The 21,494-nt window shown below is 36.8% G+C and overlaps 1 pseudogene; it reads right to left on the bottom strand.

Moving 5' to 3' along the window:
* The window catches only part of LOC130865535 (high mobility group protein B1-like), a 33,075-nt pseudogene extending 23,688 nt beyond the window's left edge, over positions 1–9,387 (bottom strand).
* Positions 9,388–21,494: the final 12,107 nt, after the last annotated feature.

The raw sequence follows: 21,494 nt of genomic DNA, 5'->3' as shown, positions 1-21,494 counted from the left end.
CCTCCCAGAATTCAGTTCTGTCTTCTCTGCCTACCTAAGTTCTGCCCTATCAGACCAAGGCAGTTTTTTTATTCATTAACAACAAGCAACACACAGAGGGGACTCCCACATCAGGCACCTTTGTAAGGAAGGATACATTTGTTAGCCAGTTCAGAATGTAGGTTTCTCACTATATATCTTTACCCCTTGATAGATACTCAGCTCTATCCTGATGGTGGAGACCTTTTGACCTAGAGGATTTTGATTAACCTGTCCAGTGATTGTTATTGCTAAACGCTGCCCTGGTCTACCACCCTAAGCAGCATATCTGTTATTTCAGACATTTTCAATGTTACTTACAAACGCATGGAGGTGCTGTTGCCTCCATGAAAAGGGCATACAAGAGCACAGCAGTGTACTGGTGGTCTTCAGGGGAAAACTATTAAGTGACATTAAGGAGTGGCCCAGTCATTCATCTATGGAGGAGAAACTGTTCCAAGCATATTTAGCCTCAGAAATGTCTCCTCAGCCCATCTTCTTGGTCAACAACTAAATTGTATTTTTGCCATTTGACCCAAGCCTCCCTGTTTCCCGTTACTTTCTCACCTAAGCTGCAAATTGTCTATAGCCTGGTTTTAAATCTCCAAATCAAATCTTCACTTTATCGCTAGTTGAGGAGATTAAAAAGTGTACCTTCGGGCGGCAGTTAATAAGTAATTGTTTATTTAGCCATCATGTCAAGAGCGAAGTTCACAATCAATTCTCTGGAGGTCGAGTTTAGAATTCACTTAAATACTGCTTGCCCTTTCCCTGGTGAACGGATGCTCAGTTGTTTCCTGAGTTTGATTAAGGTTGCAGTAATAATCGTCTTCTACTTCTAATTAAGTTGAAACTACACTTAAGAGTGTGTCTTAGGACGTTCTATCCTGCTTTTCTTTTACTAGCTAGAGAATTACTAATATTTTTGGCACATCTTATATGTGAATTATTTTAAATAAGTTTGATAAATTATAATGACAATTTCTTTTATCATCATTATTGTTAAGATGTTATTATAATCTTAATATGGATAATGAAAAGAATATTTTACAGACATTTTGAAAAAATCATATATCCACACAGATAAATGTCAGATAAATGATAACGCACAGGACTTTGCAACTGTGAACCTCATGTTCTTTATTAATGCCCTTGAGAGCATAAAGCTAGTGATATTTACACACTCTGATAAATACTTTGTATAAATTCTTTCTTAAATTCAATATAACGTGCAATTATTTTGTATGTATTCATAATGTATATTTATTTAATTCAACTTAACATTCAGTAACATTTCTGAGGAGTCAATACTGGTATAGAAATGGAAGATACAAGGATAACTCATCATTTCTTTTATCCTTGAACATGATTTAGTTACAGAAGGGAGTATAAAAATAGGGAAACAAATTTTAATAAAAATAGCATTTGATTTCTCTGTGACTCAGTTACGTGGTTTTATTTTTCTAGTTAATCTTTTTATTATTTATTTTTAAAAGTTTTTTTTATTGTATATACCAACCCAAATTCCCCTTCCCTCCCTTTCTCCTGCTCCCAATTCCACTTTACCCACTCTCCATCCACTCCTCAGAGGGTGTAAGGTCTCCCTTGGGGAGTCAACAAAGTCTGGACCACCAAACTGAATCGGGATAAAGTACAGTTATGTAAGATGTAATATTTAGGGGAAATTGAATGAAGGATGGACACTATCTATTTATAATACTTTAAAACATGCCTATTCGTGTGTAATTATTCAAATGAAAAGATAGAATAGAAAATAATTTGAAATTTTGCCATATTAAGGAAATTGGAATAGGGAAGAAAATTTGAATAATATATAGAGAAAAATATCACCTAGCTAGAACAACCTTCTTAACAGGTATTGAGAATATAGAAAAGAAACAATGGTAAAACAAAACAATGAGAATGCAGAATTTCAATCAATTACATTTGTTGCTTTTTAATATATAAAACGTCTTCTAAGTTAAGTTTTCATACCAATAAAAACAGAATAATATTTACTTCCCTGTGAGTATGGAAAAAAGATGTATGGGTGTCTGGAGGCCTCATTGTTACTGTGAATATAATCTAAGGTTTAAGGTTTTAGTATCTTCAGAGTATGTGGAACTACACCTCATCATCCTGAATTGTATCCTGTTTGATTACTTATTAAATTGTGTACTTTCTTGATGCCATGGTAACTGTCCCTGTAAATCTTTTGAAATTGGATCAGAGCCTCTCTTTTAAATACAACATCATTAGCTTATTTCTGATGGGTAGAATTAATCTGTGTTGCAAGCGTCTAGACAGGTCATTAACTCCTGTCTCAACTTGAGTATTTTCAGATCATCTATTTGAATCCAGCCAGTCTGGCCCATTGGTGACGTTTGTGTGAAGTTTATTGACACTGATGGGGATAGTGAAATCCACACGTGTACCTGGGATCACAGCCGAAGAATGCACGTGAGAGAGATCACATCTCCTCCCAGCAGAAACAGAAGATTATGATTGACTGACAATGATAGAAACATTTTAACAACCACTTAATTGAAGAAGAATTACATGAAAGAGATGGTACATCATATTTTCAACACAAAGTCAAAGAACTGATTGCTTTAGAAGATGAACCAGAGTTTCTAATTTTTCTCCCTGTGTAACAGGGAAAATAGGAACTGAAGTACCTTGATAATTGAATGTTCAGAGGTTTTTTGTTTGTTTGTTTGTTTTTACTTTTAAGTACAAAAGAAGGAAAAAAATACATTTCTTTAGTATTATGATGGGTGTTCACTATTTTCTATCTTAATTCCCTTTTTCAAAAACATATATAATAAGGTTTACATTATAAAATGATACTTAGTTTTATCATTAAATACAACAGAAACAGTAGAAAATAACTATGTTATGATGAAGTAAAATAGTCTTCATTCGATTGCTGTAATTGTAGGACTCACAACGGCTACCTCTTATACAGAATGCGCACAAAGTTTTATAAAGTGAATGAGTGAGTGATCAAATGTTTAAGCAAAGTGCCTAGTCTAGGGGAATCTTAAGCAGTTAGTGAAATGGCTATGCTAATCATGATATTAAATATGAATATGATAATGTTGAGCACAAGAATTAGAATGTAAAATAGTGAGTGCACAAATTGTTCTTAAACTTCAGCATCCATCATATTACCTAGAGGGCTTGTTAGCGCACAAATTGCTGAATCTCAGCACTGCTTTCTGCTTCAGTAGGTCTGCCAGGATTTCCAATAATTTGCATTTCTATCAAGTTCTCAAGGTCCCATGCTGCTGACCTTAAGACCACATTTGTGAATTGGGCACCTATAGGGTGTTTGCAAGTACGGGGAAGAAGAAAATAAAATTATACTTGAACTAATAATCAAACGGTGATTAACTTTAGCAAATGGGATCATGACTTAATTTTATCTTTTGATTTCAACTACTATTTTCTTTTAAAAGCATGATTTTTGCTCAAAAAATGGAAAATAGGAATGTTAAGGGAGCTTGATGTAGATTTTGGGAAGGGGGTTAAACCAATACCATGGGGTTTTAGAACACCTGCAGAGATCTACAACAGGGAAAAAAAATAAGTTGTCTTTCCTTGTTGACAGGCCTTCTGCCAGGCCATGGAAAGACAGGGTAGCTGAATTTTGAAATACATGTGCTAGGTGCTGCAAGCTTGACATGTTTTACTTAAGACTCACAACTAAATAAATGAGAAATAGTAAGAAAACAAATAAAAACAAACTACAGCACATATACCATAAAAAGAGATATCAATTGTTGTGGAGATAAGGTGATGAAACAGGTTGAGGAGCTCATATAAGTGACTATATGTGCTCATTTCACTGCATTAGGCTCCCTGGTGGGTGCTGCACTTGACACCTAAGGCCCTTGTCTTCTAGAAACAGATTTTCACTCTTTCACAGGAGACCCCACAGATTTGATGATGAGAATTTCCCCAAGAACAGGGCTCAGTTTGCTGGATGCTCAGTGTGCCCTGGGCTGTCAATGCAGAGGAACTTCATATTTCCCACGCTAACCTTGAGTCATGTTAACATAGTTAGTTGCTTGCTTATTTTCCAATTATGTATCTGAGTCTTTCTTTTGCTCTCCCTTCTGGGATGTAGATAATTCTGGACCATGTCAAAGGGCTTCTTTGAGCTCTACTCCCAGAAGCTTGTCTATAGAGAAGCAGTAGAGGAAAGCAAAGTATGGTCTGTGCTCTTCAAACTTTTCCCTGTTAGGCTATGTCACCAATGGCCACATGTAGTCACCACAGCCTTTACCCACTAGAAGTCTCACTTTGGGATGATCTACAGGTTCTGCATTTGCTTTCTTATTTCCCCATCTGGTGTAGAACTGTTGGTTGCTCTCCTTCCTCTGCCCTTGGTGTTATAGTATGTCCTCTGCATTCTCTTTTGGTTTTCATTAGTTGCACCAATACCTGTGCCCCCAGTTCCACCAGTAAGTTCTCCTCCTCTCCTTCTGGGATCTTTGCCAGTATACTTACAATTCATTTCAACTTCTCTGTCTAGAGAAATACTTTCTGCTCTCAGAACACAAGAAACAAAAGCTTCATAGCATGCACTGTAAGATTATGGGCTATTGAACAAACCATATTTGGTGAGATAGTCATACTTAGAATTTTTTAACACGTGACACAGGGAAAGTTACTTGAGATGCAAATTTCCAGCAAAATTTGGTCTAATCATTTTTCACTTATTGGGTTTTTATGAGTTTTAAGTAAAATATTTCAAGTATATATCACCTAACACGTATATTTCAAAACTCTACTTCCCTATCTCTCCTTATGCATGATGATAAAACAGAACATGAAGATAAAAGAAAACAGCAAGCTTATTCTCTCATAGATTCCTGTGGCTGCTCCAATGTGTGTCGTGGTGCGGATTCAGTCCTTCCTACCCAAAATCCACAGCAGAATTCTGGACAATGTGCATCCATCTTCTGTGGTAGAGACATATCCATCAAAGAAGAGCCCTATAAACAGGCACACTAAGTTACTAGCTTCTCTACAGATATGTATCTTCTATTGAGAAAGCCAAAGATTGTTCTCCTTGTCAACTAAAGTATGTTGAGTTTCATAAGAGGACCCACAGTAGCTAATAGCCCAAATGGTTTTTATGTGAAGATACAGTTTCACAATATCTGGTAAGATTTGAGATCATAGCTTTGTGTAAGACATATTATCAGATAATTTATGTGACCATATAATCTTTATTAGGTCTTAAAATAAGTCTGTAAATATTATGGTAATTTGATTTTTCTTGCTACTTAGGATGACACTTTGAAACTTTAGGTAAATTGACAAATAAATACTAATGTTAAAACACAGGTCTCTTCGATGTCAATGTATGATCTCAATATGCCAGTATAGTATTTTTCTGTTTGCGTGTTTAGAAAAACAGTATAGTTCTGGAAAAAGTATGTTTTGTGGTTCTGTTGAATGAATTGGGCATCTCAGGATCCATGATGTACTATAGCTTTAAATAAAAGAGATGTGGACATGACTCTATTCTTCATGGAAACTGTGTGATGAAAGAGGAAAAGCATGCATGACTGCCTCATACTTTCTTCAACATTTAGACAACGTTATTCCTAGTGCCTGCCTCATAGAATACTTTCACAGTAGCCATGCCAATGAATTTCAGTTTCTTAGATGTCAATAGTCAGTTTTCTACGTAGGTCACACCTTTACTTCCTTTCTGTGCTGTTCTTTGTTCACATATCCACTAACTCCTGCAAGATGATTTTTGTAAACTTAAGTAAGCATTGTATCAATTTAAATCCCTAATAGAGTCACTTGGCGAGGAGAAAGAGCAAACTCAAGCACACACACACAAAAAAAATAATTAATTTTGTACCTTTTTTTTCCTCTCTTGAATTTAACGACTTTCAGTTTTTTTTTTTTTTTTTTTTTTTACGGGGGGGAGGGAGAGAAAAATTACAGCAATTGACATATGTGATTATCATGTTGTCTTAATAAAATAAGGAAGCCTAATAAATAAGACCATTTGAGACCCTAATGAGGTAATTTGGGGTTTAAGACTCACATGGGAAATCAATTGACAAAGAGGAGCCAAAACAACATTTTTCTGATGAACACTGTCCTCAGAGTTAAATATCAGAAGGCGGAGGCATAAGTATGCATCTTTTGATCAATAATGTACTTTATAGGAAATCGGAGTTTAAAACTCCACTAGATATGGCTCATCCTTTGGCTCGGATGTTTTTGGTAACTTAAAAATTCGTTGGTTTTAACTACAGAAAGCAGGAAAATACCATGGCTAGACAGTTTATTTGGGTTATGATACATAAAGCGTAAACTATAGAATGAACATTGAATGTTGATAAATTATAAGAAATGGATGAGATTTTTTAGATAAAGTTATGTTTATCATAAGTCAGCAAAACTAGTATTTATATCTTATTGGTTTTATGTCTCATATTTTTATTGGTTTTTAGAAAACATAACCTAAATCAGTTGTCAAAGGCTCTAGAATTTGATAACAAGAACTAAAAGAAATCTAAACTTAATGTTTGATAAGATTGTGGAAATCCCAATTATATTGACCTGTTATTGTTCTACGAATTCTATAGTTTTATATATTTCAGGAAGTTGATTATTCATCTTGAGTTAATTTTTGTGTACATCTTCTGGTAGAGTCTGCATGTAGACTTACATGTAGAAAGCAGATAGCTTGTGTCTTATACAACTTAATTTTGTTACTCTTCATTTTCAATTTGAAATGGAATACCAAGCTATTACTTCATTTGTACTTGGATGTAAAAATCAAGTTTATTGTATAAGCATGGTAAAAGCACTAGAGATAGTTTATCACCCAGTAAAGGAGGCATTATCAAACAGGGTTGGAAGAGTAAAATAAACACATGTGGAAGGCCGAGAGAGTGGATAATAGGTTATTTTAATTTACAAAGTAGAGTTGTTGATATAATCAATGAAAGCTTAATAAGAATTGGGTAGAGAAATGAAACTCAGGAGATACAGCCAAAGGTAAACCAAATTAAACATCTTAATATCCCCATGAGGAAGGATAATGATCGGCTTCCAACTGGGAGCATTGACCTACAGTGACTTTATTAATGAAGATGCGGAGTTGGGTGTTTCTCAGCTATTTGCTCTTTAAGCAAATTGCTGGTCTCTTTCTCTTCTACTAATTATATAGTAATGCGAGTCAGATTTCCTTTCATACTTTAAATGGATGTTTTAAACCATCAGAAAGTTGTCCTAAAATTGAAATCTTGACAAGAAACCATAGACATGAAGTAAATCCCAGACACCTTTTGCTGGTGAGAAAATTTGTAAGGAGAGAATTTCTATCATTTACTCCTGTAAAACCTGTCCAGAGACTGTTTGTGCCAATAAATGGGAGAGTATTAATCTTGAGCAAAAATGTTGTTGTTTTTTTTTATCATAATGTATTGTGGAGGTTCCAAAAGTGAGTTTGAACCACGTGGAACATTTTATTAATTCTTTAATAAGATTTTTCAAGGGATGAAACATCCACAATGACATCTTAATAGAAACAGTTCCCAAAATGGACATAATTAACTTGTAACCAACCTTAGATTTTATACTGATAGTGTTCTACCTTGTCTGGTATATTTTAATTTTGTTTACAATTTTGTCAGTGTTTTCTATTCATGCTGTCAGTCTTCCTCTTCCCCATTTGCATCGATTTGTTTTACTTTGTGCCATACTGAGGTTAATGAAGGCTGTCTATGTGACCATAGGAACTATCTCTTGGAGCATGGTGGTAAGCTCCAAAAATAATACGAAAGTTTGAAAATGAATTTGAACTAAAGGCAAGGATGCAACATCTTGATTTCTGCAACATGTGCATTTATGTGTATACTTATTTTTGAATTATGTACTTACGTGTATTTGTGTGTAGATACCTGCTTACTTATGTGGGTGACTACAGAAGACTGAATAGGTTGTCTGATCTCCTAGATTTGGAATTACAGTTGATTTACAAGCCAAATATGACCGTAACTCACATCTCTGTACATGTGCATACAAATGCATGTGAACACAAATATATATGTAAAAATACAGTGTTTATCTGTGTACATATATATGCATGAATAGTTCAAAAGTTTTAAAAGTGTTTGTTTTATTATGTGTGTGTATGTGTCTGTGTGTGGTTTTATGAATGTGTGTGTGTGAATGTCATTGAGGAACACAAGAGGGTACTGAATTGTCTGAGATGGGGTGACAGGAAGTTCTGAGATGTCTGACAGGGATGCTGGGTACTGAACTTAGAACAGCAAGCTCTCTTAATGGCTGAGCTATCTCTATTATCTATATGAATATATTTATGTTATTTTTCTAACAAAGATTTATAAAGTGAAGATACCTAAACAGTGAGCACTTGTTACTCAAATCACTTCCACTTAGTCTACAAAATGGCTCAGTGACTCTTACCAGTAAGCCTGAACAGAGTTCAACCCAAAGAACACATAGAGTTCAGCAAGAGAGCTGCCTACTGGACATTGACCTTTGACCTCCATACACACACCTGTGACATCCACACCACCTCTTCCACACACACAAAGAGTAAATAAACATAAATAAAATAAATATAAATAAAATCATTTCTAAAAAATATTTTCCACGCCAGTTTTCAACCACCACACTGTACCAGGCAAGGTCAGTGGCTATTAAAAATATCACCAGCATCTAAAGACACATTCGGTAGTGTGGTAACTATACAGGGCAAAACACTGTACAGTTTAAGAACAAATCTTCCTCAGCTTATATTTCAATGTCTTTTCTTTAAAAGGAGTGAATTTTGTATGGGGTGTATCCTTTACAGACACGGATAAAAACTGAGCTAGGACCAACATATCATCACCATCTTCATACCTGCCTTCTGCTTATCCTCATCCTCTGCATTCTCATCCTCCTTTTCCTTCTTTTTCTTGCTGTTTTCAGCCTTGTCCAACCCCCTTTCTACTGCATTGGGTTTTCCTTTAGCTCTGTAGGCAGCAGTGTCCTTCTGGTATTTTCCCTTCTGCTTGGCAGTTTTCTTTTCACCAGGCTGCCTGTCATCTGCAGGAGTGTTGTTCCGCATCACTCCCGGTTTCTTTGCAGCATCATCAATGGATAAGTCGGGATGTCCTCCTTTCGTTCCTTAGGGGCAATACATAGAACAGGGCAAGAGGAAGACTGAAGGAAGCCCCTTGGGCACATTTGGGGGTTTTTGAACTTCTTTTTGGTCTCCCCTCTCAGGGGATGTAGAGTTTTCACTTCTCCTCTTTAACAGCGAGAGTTGTCAACCTTTTCAATGCCTTCAAATTCCCCCTTTTCTTCGGCAGACATGATTTCACTTCCCTGAGTACTTCTAAGAAGCCCTCGGAGCTGACAGAAGCATCCTCGTGATTCTTCTCGCGTTTCTCCCAGCAAGGCTGACCAAAGAATGCACGCAAGGACAATTTGCTTCTCAGCTTCTTAGGTTCTTTCTTTCTTTGCCTGTATTTAGTTGACTTTCCTCCATGAGGCACAGACTTTCCCACTGCCTGTCTGGCTATTGCTTGCCCTGGCACTGTCTTTAAGCAGCTCATTGCACTATAATGGTTGTGAGAGCAGGAGACAGACACAGCCTCAAATATAATAATATTAAAAAATTTGATGCTGATTATGTGTGTTTGTGTGACTGTGATGTGTGAGTCTATACACACCATATGTATACAGGCGCCCACCAGGGCCAGAGAGCGTTGCCCTGGGACTAGAGTTACAGGTAGTTTCGCATAACTGAAGTTGGTCCTGGGAACCAAACCTGAAAGTGCATTAATTAAGAGCGCTTAACCTCAAAGCAATCTCTTCATTCCATAATATTTTTCCCCAAACCCAGATTCTTTGTGTAAAACAAATGCTTCCTAGATAAATGACTGATTTCAGGGCAAAGGAAGAGAAAGTACTCAGTAGGCCTGGGAAATGTTCTTTCTGAGTTAAAGTGCTTAAATAAAGCATCTACAAAGAAAAAAGCAATAGAAAGAAATTAGCAGTGTGCAGAGGTAGCCTATTACTTGGTAGGAAATGCACACCATCGATTTGATAAGAGACTAACATCTTAAATTGAAAAAACTTTTAAAATGCCAAGAGCAAGAAATAAGGGAGACAAATTAAAATGAGCAAGACACCTAAATCTACATTTCTAAAAGGAAGGCACACACACAATTAGCACACACACACACACTCTATATAAATATTCTTTTCAATCATTTAGAGATATTCAATCTAGAATCATAATGAGATAATATCATATTCCTGTCAGAATAGATATTATTAAAAATATAAACTATAAACATAGAGAGAAAAGAGAAACCTTGTGGACTTCAAGTGGGGTTGTAAATCAGCATAGTAATTATGAGAAACTAGATATCCCTGAAAAAATAAAATTACAACTGCCATATGACCCAGAAATCCCACCTCTAGGTTTTATTGAACTTGCATGAAGTTACTTACCAAAGGGACTTCATTATCTTTCTCAGTGTTGATGGAGGAAGGTCATTGGCTAATAAAGAAACTGCCTTGGCCCATCTGATAGGGCAGAATTTAGATAGGTGGAGTAAACAGAATAGAATGCTGGGAGGAAGAGGAAGTGAGCTCAGACTCGACAGCTCTGCTCTCTGGAGCAGATGCCATGCTCCCCTCTCCCCGGCAGACGTGATGAAGCTCTGACCCAGGATGGACGTAGGGTAGAATCTTCCTGGTAAGCACATCTTGGGGTGCTACATACATGAACAGAAATGGGCCAAGCAGTGTTTAAAAGAATACAGTTTGTGTGTCGTTATTTTGGGGCATAAGCTAGCCAGGCAACCATGAGCCAGGCTGTGGGAAAAGGCCCACAGCCCATACTACAAATGGCGCCCACGTGGATAACTGCATCCACAGAAAGCCTGAGAAAGCTTGGGAAAGAATAGAGTAAAGCGTGTTTTCTTGGTAGCAGCAATTTCTTGGGTCTGCTCTGCTTGCTAGAAGCAAGCAAGCGCTCTCATCTAAGAGAGGCTTCCTGACTCAGCTTTAGTTGCAAAATCCTGCAGCTCATTAAGAGTTCCTGCCACGAAACACTTAAATGGTATTGATAAAAGCTGACTGCATGCTTGTTTGTTTTCAGCCGTAGCAGGAAAAAAGTTGTGCTGTTTTAAAGTGCTGGTGTTCTGGTCTGTCCTGCCAGGGCAAACTCTGACTGTTTGAGGCAGGAGGGCTGATTACAGAGAGAGGACTTGAATGTTGTCTGTGGATATAGTATTGCAGCTTGTTTGCTGGCGAGGACCTTGAAACGCCAGAGTTGTGGTGATAAACATGGCTACAGCCGGTACCTCCGCCATGAGGCTGGAAAGCTAAGGAATGGGCTAGATCTAGCCGGCAAAGCCACGGCTTTAATCCTAGCCATATTGCTCAGTAATTTAAAGGCTCATGTGGTCATAAAAAGAGAGATATACAGTAAAGAGAGATTCAAAGACAAAGAAAACTTTAAATGATTTACAGTGTGTTTAAAAATATATGCAGGCTGAAAGTTAAAGTTCCTAAAAGTAAAATAAAGAAGAAAGAGAGTAGTTGGGTGTGGTAGTACACACCTTTAATCCCCAACACTTGGAAGGCAGAGGGAGATTGACCTCTGAGACTTCAAGGTGTGGTAGCACACGCCTTTAATCCCAGTGCCTAGAAGGTTGAGACAAACTGATCTCTGAGAGTTCAAGGACAGACTGGTCTAAAGAGTTATTCCAGGACGAAGATATACAGAAAATATAAAATAAAAGTAAAAGAAATAGAGGTTAAAATAAAGCTGCACAAAGATGGAAAATACAATGAGAATCTTGATACTGTATGCTATTATGCTCTCTTTGAATTGTTTTAATGCTGAGGAAGGAGCAACAGATGCTAAAAGATATTTGTTTATAAATGTTACTGAACTAATCCAAGATAGATATTTTCAAAATACCTTGACTTCAGAATTTGGATCTAAGGATATGATACTCTGGAAAAGAGTTTCTTCTTTTGTTTTCACAGCGGATGAGACCCTGTGTATTTCTTCTATTTCAATATGGTATGATAGACCACGCCCTCCTGAAAGGTTGCTGTGAACACCTTCGAAAATTACTTTGCTCAACTGCCTACTGAGATGAACCTAGCAGACAGGTTATCCCATAAAAGACCTGAATAACAGCGCCCCCATTCAGCAGGAAGCAGTTTGGAGAGAAAAAACTGCGCCCATGTTCCCATATATTGTTTATAAATGTTCTTTTACATTTAAAGGGGGAGATGATATAGATGTGAATAATTTGCATTGATATGAATCTTGGTTTACTGATATTAATTTAAGGTCAATTTTATTATATGTATATGTATTTCTGATATTGATTAAGGTATTGTGATTGTGTAGTTCATGTAAAAATGTAATGTATAGAGGTTGTTAATGGATAATCATCTATAATAGTCAAGTTTGTAGTCATGTTAGATTTTATAGATGTACATAGATATATTTTAGATAGACATTCTTCATATCTTTCAAAGACTACGGAATATGCTATTTAATGTTTTAATAACTTAAGACTTTTCATGACAATGAGACATGCTCCTGGCAGCACCAATCTACTTTAAGAGGAAGATGGGCATCGAAGAGGATCCTTATGGAGTTTGATAGCCATTTGGGCAAGAAACTGCTCTTGCCTGGACTATTGTATAAACTGGACACAAAGAACCCGCAGAGAGAGGACTGCTGAACTTGCCTAAAGGTGAGATGATCTTTTGGGGTTCCTGATTCATGAAAGAGACATGAATTCATGTGAGACATTCTGCAGGACACAGCAGATAGTGACTGAACTACCTTTGAAATTTCCTGCTTCATGGAAATGTGTGCTGGAAACTATGGACTTTTAGGCCGAAGATGGATGCCCCAACGGTACAGAGAAACTTTGGGTGACTGTCAAGGTAGCGAGATGTCTCTGTCATTTCTAGAGTTTAGAAGTTGCTTATTTCTTGTTTGCTTAGGTAATATTATATCCTTCTGGAGTCTTTGATAGAGTTGAAGAATAGATAGATAGTTATAGTTTTCTTTAGTTATGATAAAGATAAAATAGATGTAAATATTGTAACTGTAATTCTTACTTGATAACTGTTTTGCTATATGTAATTTTGTTATGTTAGAGCCTTTCCTTTTTGTTTAAACAGAAAAAGGGGAAATGATGGAGGAAGGTCATTGGCTAATAAAGAAACTGCCTTGGCCCATCTGATAGGGCAGAATTTAGATAGGTGGAGTAAACAGAATAGAATGCTGGGAGGAAGAGGAAGTGAGCTCAGACTCGACAGCTCTGCTCTCTGGAGCAGATGCCATGCTCCCCTCTCCCCGGCAGACGTGATGAAGCTCCGACCCAGGATGGACGTAGGGTAGAATCTTCCTGGTAAGCACATCTTGGGGTGCTACATACATGAACAGAAATGGGCCAAGCAGTGTTTAAAAGAATACAGTTTGTGTGTCGTTATTTTGGGGCATAAGCTAGCCAGGCAACCATGAGCCGGGCTGTGGGAAAAGGCCCACAGCCCATACTACAAAATCTGTAGTGAGGGCTGCGGGCCTCTTCCCACAGCCCGGCTCATGGCTGCCTAGCTAGCTTATGCCCCAAAATAATGACACACAAACTGTATTCTTTTAAACACTGCTTGGCCCATTTCTATTCATGTGTGTAGCACCCCAAGGAGCGCTTACCGGGAAGATTCTAGCCTACGTCCATCCTGGGTCGGAGCTTTATCGCGTCTGCCGGGGAGAGGGGAGCATGGCATCTGCTCCAGAGAGCAGAGCTGTCGAGTCTGAGCTCACTTCCTCTTCCTCCCAGCATTCTATTCTGTTTACTCCACCTATCTAAATTCTGCCCTATCAGATGGGCCAAGGCAGTTTCTTTATTAGCCAATGACCTTCCTCCATCACAGTGTTACACTGTTCCCAGTAGCTGATTCACAGAAATGACCTGTAAGTCTAACAGAAAATGGGTGGAGAAAGAAAATAGAGTATTTTTTTTTTTTTTTTTTTTTTTTTTTTTTTTTTTTTTTTTTTGGTTTTTCGAGACAGGGTTTCTCTGTGGCTTTGGAGCCTGTCCTGGAACTAGCTCTGTAGACCAGGCTGGTCTCGAACTCACAGAGATCCGCCTGCCTCTGCCTCCCAAGTGCTGGGATTAAAGGCGTGCGCCACCACCGCCCGGCGAAAATAGAGTATTTATAAACAATGGGCTGAGAGTCAACCTTCAATTTTAGGAAACTCTCTCAATCTACACGAGTGAACCAGGGAAACACACTAAGTAAAGCAATCATGTCAGAAATCATCAACATCAGTGCCATCATAATCATTATGGTAATCATTACCATTAATTATCATTGTTATTATAATTGTAAAATGTGTAAAGTACAATTGTCTGAAAACTTACTTTTTCTGGGGAACTGTTTTAAGGTGTATTTATGGTAATGGGACATGGTGTCTCTCCTACATGTAGCTTGAGAAACTGTTCTGAATTTTCCAAAATTATTCCAAGCGAGAGCTGTATTTGAGGTTACTCAACAGCAAGTTGGTATTCATAATCTATGCTATCTATAATGATAATGTTTCTAGAATCACAACTTATTATTACATTGTCTCATATCAGTACATTATTGAGGGGAACAAGAGTAGAATGGTAATTGAGAACAGTAGGGTCATCTTACTTCTCTCCTGCTTTATGCTTTGAGGTGTAGGATGTTTATTACACCAATACAGGGGATAGATGTAGGGATTTCTCTTCTTGACAGTTAATATATTTTTATATATTCTATCTCAAATACTGAAACTCTGAAAAGTGTTCATTCTTTTTTTTTTTTTTTTTTTTTTTTGGTTTTTCAAGACAGGGTTTCTCTGTGGTTTTGGAGCCTGTCCTGGAACTAGCTCTTGTAGACCAGGCTGGTCTCGAACTCACAGAGATCCGCCTGCCTCTGCCTCCCAAGTGCTGGGATTAAAGGCATGCGCCACCACCGCCCGGCAAAAGTGTTCATTCTTGAGGTAACAAAGAAATAGCACAAAAAAAGTGAACCTTCACGTTTTCATGAGTGCATTCAAAGATCAGGCACGTGTATAGCTCTGGTGTTTGCATTCAGAAGGTAGGAAGGAACAGCTGTTTAGCGAAAGAAAGACTCATTGGATACCAGAAAGATAAATGAAGAACAGTTGGCTTTCCATCAGAACCACACCTCCCATAATGCCCTTGTCTCTACTTTTCTGTGACATGAATATTCTTCTGGGTAAAGGGGGAAGACATATTTATAGATCATAGAGACAGCTGTTGTTCTTCGAGAGGATAATTTGTTCCAGTTTCAGAGATTGTTCTCATTGGTCACTGTGGGAGTGAGGCCAGATGTTTCGTGTTATCAAATTCAATGTCAAACCAATTATGGGTGTAGTGATGCATCATAACATCTTGGATGAAGAAATTGTAAATTAGACCACTTCGTCTTTGGAAATTTAAATTTTGACATTTTATCCTGTGATGATTTATGTCTGCTCTCAGAAGAAATGATCTTGATTGACAGGCAGGCAAGTCCAATCTGTGCCCAACTGGCCACATGTGGCTACACTTATCCTAAAATAGTTATGAATGAGGACCATCAGACATCTTAGACTTAAAGTGTTATGAGATTTTTCTGGGTGTGCTTTGTAGCTCCAGTGTGTGGTTCTTAAGCATAAACTATGTGGTTGGCCACATCATGTCACAATTTTAAAACCTTGGATATGCTTGATTTTAGAAGTAGATGTATAGTGCCCAAGGAGATTAAATAAATCATGGAAATAATGTTTGAAAATTGTATAGTCTTATGTCTAGTATAGTATAACTAGGTCTTATCTACATAATCACGTCTATCATGAATAGGACTCACTTGTACTCTAGTTGACTATTTCCAGGATCTATCACCTAGATATAATGGGTTGAAGATAATGCTTGAAAATTTAAAGACTTCCAAATCCTGTCCTGTCATGTGTTCTTCTTTATTATAATATTGATGTTTTTGGAATGAACTAAGAAATGTATTCCACTCTGTGGACACATCTGAGGAAGCATCCTTGGAATCACTTCCTCCCACTCCCATGATAATTAAGAGTGTTCTGATGAGTCTAAACTTCTATATCTTCTCTCTGAAGGCCAATCTCTGAAACAATGATCGAAGTCTGCAGGGCCATTGGGATTAACAGAGGGGCATTTACAGTGGTAACAGGCATGTAGGGGCTTTGGGTTTGTCACTGAAGCCACAATGAAAGATATCAATGCAGTCTGGATGCCAGGTCACAAATACTGTCCAGAAGATTTGCAGAATCAAAAGCTGTGTAAAGAGCAAATTCTGAAAGGCCAGGATCTCACTGCAGTGAGAAACACACCTTGGGTGATAGTGTTAAATAAGACAGTGAAGAACTTCATTGAGGAATTTTGGGAATCACATGAAATTTAAAGAAATGGAATCATGACAGTACAAGCAGTGGAGAAGAAAGTGGTTTTGTGATCCATTATTGATTCATTGATAAGATTGTTATGGAGAAATACTATTGAGTGACCACCACTGTGAACTGAGTTACCAGACATTTCTTCCTGACAAAGACATTGAAAAGCATCTGAAAACTCTAGTAGTGGTTTTAAAAGTGGTTTTGGTGGCAATGATAATTGTTAAAAATTATTCATTTTATTTTTGAGATTATAATATACTTACATTATTTTCCCCTTTTCTCTTCCTTCCTCCAGACTCCCCCATATAATATTTCTTTGCTGTTTTCAAATGTGTGGCCCCTTTATCCATTAATGGTTTACATACATATGTGCATATGCATGTGTCTATGCATATATTACTAAATATAGGAATACTCCTTGCTCAGTCTGTATAATGTTACCTGTATGTATCTGTATGTTGCTAAATCCATCTGTCTGAGTGTGTGTAATTTTATCTGTATGTATCTATATGCTCCTAAATACATGGTCTCATTTATTAGACTTCTCTGTCATTCTTTGTTGCTTCTCATAGATTGAAGGCAAATCCATTACGCTGAACAGACTGTGTACTTTAACCACAGAAAATTCTAGCTTGATAGTACCTCTGAGGACCAGCTTCCATCATACCAGAAGGAGTTATGCACGTTTCCAGGGTTTCCAATAGTCCTATCCAGGTTTGATGCCTATGCATCACATCAATGGCCAGCATGGCAAAATAGGCCTAAAGGTGCAATAGAGGCACTCTTATTTCACTGAACTCTGGATCCTGTAGTCTCTGTGCCTCATCTTTAAGCATGTAGATGTCTCATTTAGAGCTGAATTTTCCACGTCATTTCTTCTCTGCACTTTGTTCAGTCATGAGTTTCTGTGTTAACCATCATTTACTACAGAAAGAGATCTCTCTGAAGAGGTCAGAGATTTGCACTGTTTATTGCTTAGAAATATACTAATTTGGCTAATGTTTTGTGATGGTATGTGCATTCAGTAAGATAATAATAGTAGATTCAGGCTTGGGGTCTTTGAGTTCCCCAACCAGGTTTTTGGCCATGTTTACAAGAGCAGGAATATGTTTTCTTCTATGAATCAGGCTCTGAATTCAGTATTACAGTTGTTACTACCCCAATAATATTCATGTTGTTATGCTACCAAAGTACATATTTTGCTACTCTGGTCATTATTGAAGTTTTAAGGGTTCATGTTGATGACGTTTTGTGCTGAGGGATGTCTTGTCTCCTGTGTCACTCATGGGTGGATCTTAATGTCAAATTTCTTTATTTTCATCTTTAATTTGGAGTATCTATAGATACCAGAAAACTTGAAAGGATCCACTGGTGAGGAGGAAGAAGAAAAAATGTAGCAGAATGGAATAGTGGAATACAGGTGATATAAAGGAGAAAGGGGGATTAATGATGAGGGAGGTTTAAATGGCAGAAGGTGAGATTAGAGGAGAGATAATTGACACCAAGGGTCTTTTAATTTCATAAGTTTATTTCATAAGTTTTACACAGACAATACACACACCCAATTTTTTCATGTGCCAATGTTTGTTGAATATCAAACATGACTAAAATGAATTATAGTCGCTCAAGACACTACTGAATTCTAGTTGCTTCTGTTTTTCAATTTCTCCTTCTCTTCTTTTTAGAAAGTTTAACTTTTCTGGGTTAAGTGAGTAAGTGGATAATTTGTTGATGTATATTTATTATTGTCATGTTTTTCACTTTTTAACCTGACCTCTTGTGATTTACTCATTAGTGTATGTGTAACCTTAAGCCAAATTCTTGAGTAGAGGATGTACCTTCAAATATAGCAAGATTTCAAAGTAAAGGGTTTACTCTTTGAAAAATGATTTCTGAAAGCTGGATAACCCATTGGAAGTTTTTCCTGCTCTAGGGTGGTCCCTGACTTTCACTTCCCAGTGCTCCTGTGGGGATGCTGAGGTGTGTTTTATTTCCCAATTAGCTAACTAAATGAATTAGCAAAACCAGTGATTTCAGCCCTTTTCTGAGTGTTTTATTTCCTGAATCTCTGTTAAATTCTACATGGTCCATTGTTTGTTCCAACAAAAATGAAAATGTGTTTGTTTCCTACTAAATTAATCAGCGATAATTGACAAAATAATGGACTTTCGTAATGTCTTTCTGTCCATAGTAAATGTTTCCCAGTGGCAAAGTGATTCGGTTTGGTGTCTAGACTCATGTATTAAGATGCATTCACATTTCCTGGGTACAGTGAGAGTTCAGGGGTTATTGACAGAGAGAAATAGGAGGGTCAGGAAGAACCTCAGACAGAGGCTAAAACAGAATCTGACTTATGTGAAAAGTAGTTTATTAAGACAAAATGTTTCCCAATTCTTTCCTGCTGTTACCTAATTTTTTGATTTTCTATTAAAATTTTAAAGTGATTAATAATTTAACATTTAAAACTGGTCATCAAGGTTCCCAACTTCCAAATAATGCTTGCTGTCTCACATCTAATTTTTAATTTCATCTCTCTGAGTCTTCTGCTGCTGCTTCTGTCTTCATGTTTATGGTTGCTGACTGACTGCAGACCTCTGTCTCCTCTCCTTGAATTGCCACAACGGTTTTCCAGTTCATCTTCATACTTATGCATTTGGTAATTGTTACCTGAGAACTAAGGACCAAATTTCTCTGTATTAGCTTTACTAATCGCCCAATTTGACCAAAGAACTTAGCATTGGTGTCGCTCATTTCATGCTGTGCTAACATATCGGCTGTCAGACTGCTATTTCCTTTTTGAGTCAACTCTGCTTTCACCTGTTATTTCAGTGACAGGGACAGTAGTGAAGGATTGTTGTCTTCCTGGACACGGTACAAGTCAACTATATACCTGCACTTTCAATTTTTCTTATTTTACTTGAGTTTTCTGGTTTCCATATTTTGTGATTTGACAGTGGCAGTCTTCACTCCACTTACCTGCAAAAATCTTACTTCTGAACAGCTTGTGGCATAGGTACTTATACTTAGATATACAGATTTGTTCAATGAACATGCATAGGGTTTCAGAAAAATGGAAAGCTACATTCAGTACTGAAAGAGAAAAGAAGTGGGTTTATGTATTACAAACTATCTTTTTTAATTCTCAAAGAATAAATCAATTTATCAGTTTTTTTCACTTTATTAATAATGCCTTACTATATCAAATCAATGTCCCTTAATCCTAATCTCTAAAACTCATATATTCAATCATAAATATTCTCTGTTATAGACCATGCTGACTTTCAAAAAATTAATTATACTCATGGGAGTATATATATGTAAATATATATATATATATAGTCATCTTGTAATTTTTTTAGAGAACTAAATCTGCCTAATAAAGGTCTATTATTTTATGTTTTGAAAGAAAGACTTTTGAAAGATGAAATATTTTCATTAGATGACTATTATTTATTGAATTAATCTATTAATATTCTAAAATTGTCCAACTGAACATCTTAATCCAAGGTTTAATGATTACATGTTCTATTTTAAATTCACGGGAAATTGGCTGGCATTTAGAATAGTTTTGAAAATAGTTTACAGAGATTGGCCCCTACTGCACAAAGCCTGCCATCTTAACCACATTTAGTACAGGAACTAGTACCCTTCTGAGAAGATGGTGTTGAATCACATTTACTAATTTAATAAAAATACTCATTTCCAGTAAAATATCCTGATTTATAAATATAAAATGATGTAATTCATCTTCTTATGTGTTATTTCTTAGACATCTCTGAGGAATATAAAATTTTGTTTCAATTTATTTTCTCTTCATCATTAGTTTTCAAATTTTTCTTTTAAGCCTTTTTCTAGTTGAAAACCACTGCCAAGAACAACAAAGAAATTTTATTCAGAAATTGTAGTAAAAATCAGGGGATAACACTAAGATTTGCAACTTGCCGTGTTTCTTACCAAGACATGTTGGATTATCACAAACAACTATAAGTGTGGAAATATACTAGATTCAATCATTATGTTTATTTGGCTTTGAAGATATGCTTTCAGATTAATATTGGTATGGAGACCAACTAAGTAGAGTCATCTTCTTTATTGAGGTTTTCAAGAATTGCTACTATTTGAAGAAAATCATTATTTAGTCCTTCTTGCCTAAAAGCATCCACGAGACGAAGGGGATTATGCGTTTCTTAATGTTCTTTCTCTAATGAACTCCTTGATATCAATTTTCTGGAGCAGCCCCTAATGTTACTCCTTCCAAGGATAATTCCCTAGTAACCTAGCCATGCTCTAGATGTAGTCATCGTAAAGTGCAGAGATGTTTTAAGGTTCATTTGTAGTGCTTACTAAAGTATGTTTATTATAAACCTACAATATAGAAGCATTTCTACAGATGAAGAAATGTGGAGGTTATTTCAATTAGTGGTCATCTTACAGCATATCTTTTTTCATGTCGTTCGTTACTTAAAATTTCCATTTGTAATGGATTTTTTTTGAGACAAAGTTTCTCTGTAGCTTTGGTGCCTGTCCTGGAATAAGCCCTTGTAGGCTGGGTTGGCCTCGAACTCACAGAGATCTGCCTGCCTCAGTCTCCAGAGTGCTGGGATTAAAGGCATGTGCCACCACTGCCTGGATTTCTAATAGATATGTGGTTTCATCTTTTTATCCCATTCTCACAATCACAGTCTTTAAAATTGGTATTCCTTATATTACTCACTTGAAATCCAGTTGTAATTGAGCTTACACACGGTGTCTTTGAGATGTGTTTTATCTACTATATTTTTTCTGGACTATTTGTTGAAGTGGGACCTTCTTGAGGTGATTAATTCTCTTGAGTGTGAACAGTTGAATTGAACGGAGACCTTAGAGAGCTCTGTCACTCATTCCATCGTGTGAGGACACTGGAAGAGAAGGCTGCTTATAGACCAGGACGGGTATCTTCTCTAGATGTGAGATCTGCTGTTTAGGAATC

The sequence above is a fragment of the Chionomys nivalis genome, chromosome 23 (assembly GCF_950005125.1).
Source record: "Chionomys nivalis chromosome 23, mChiNiv1.1, whole genome shotgun sequence".
Classification (NCBI taxonomy): Eukaryota; Metazoa; Chordata; class Mammalia; order Rodentia; family Cricetidae; genus Chionomys; species Chionomys nivalis.
This window is presented reverse-complemented; position numbering and strand designations above follow the sequence as displayed.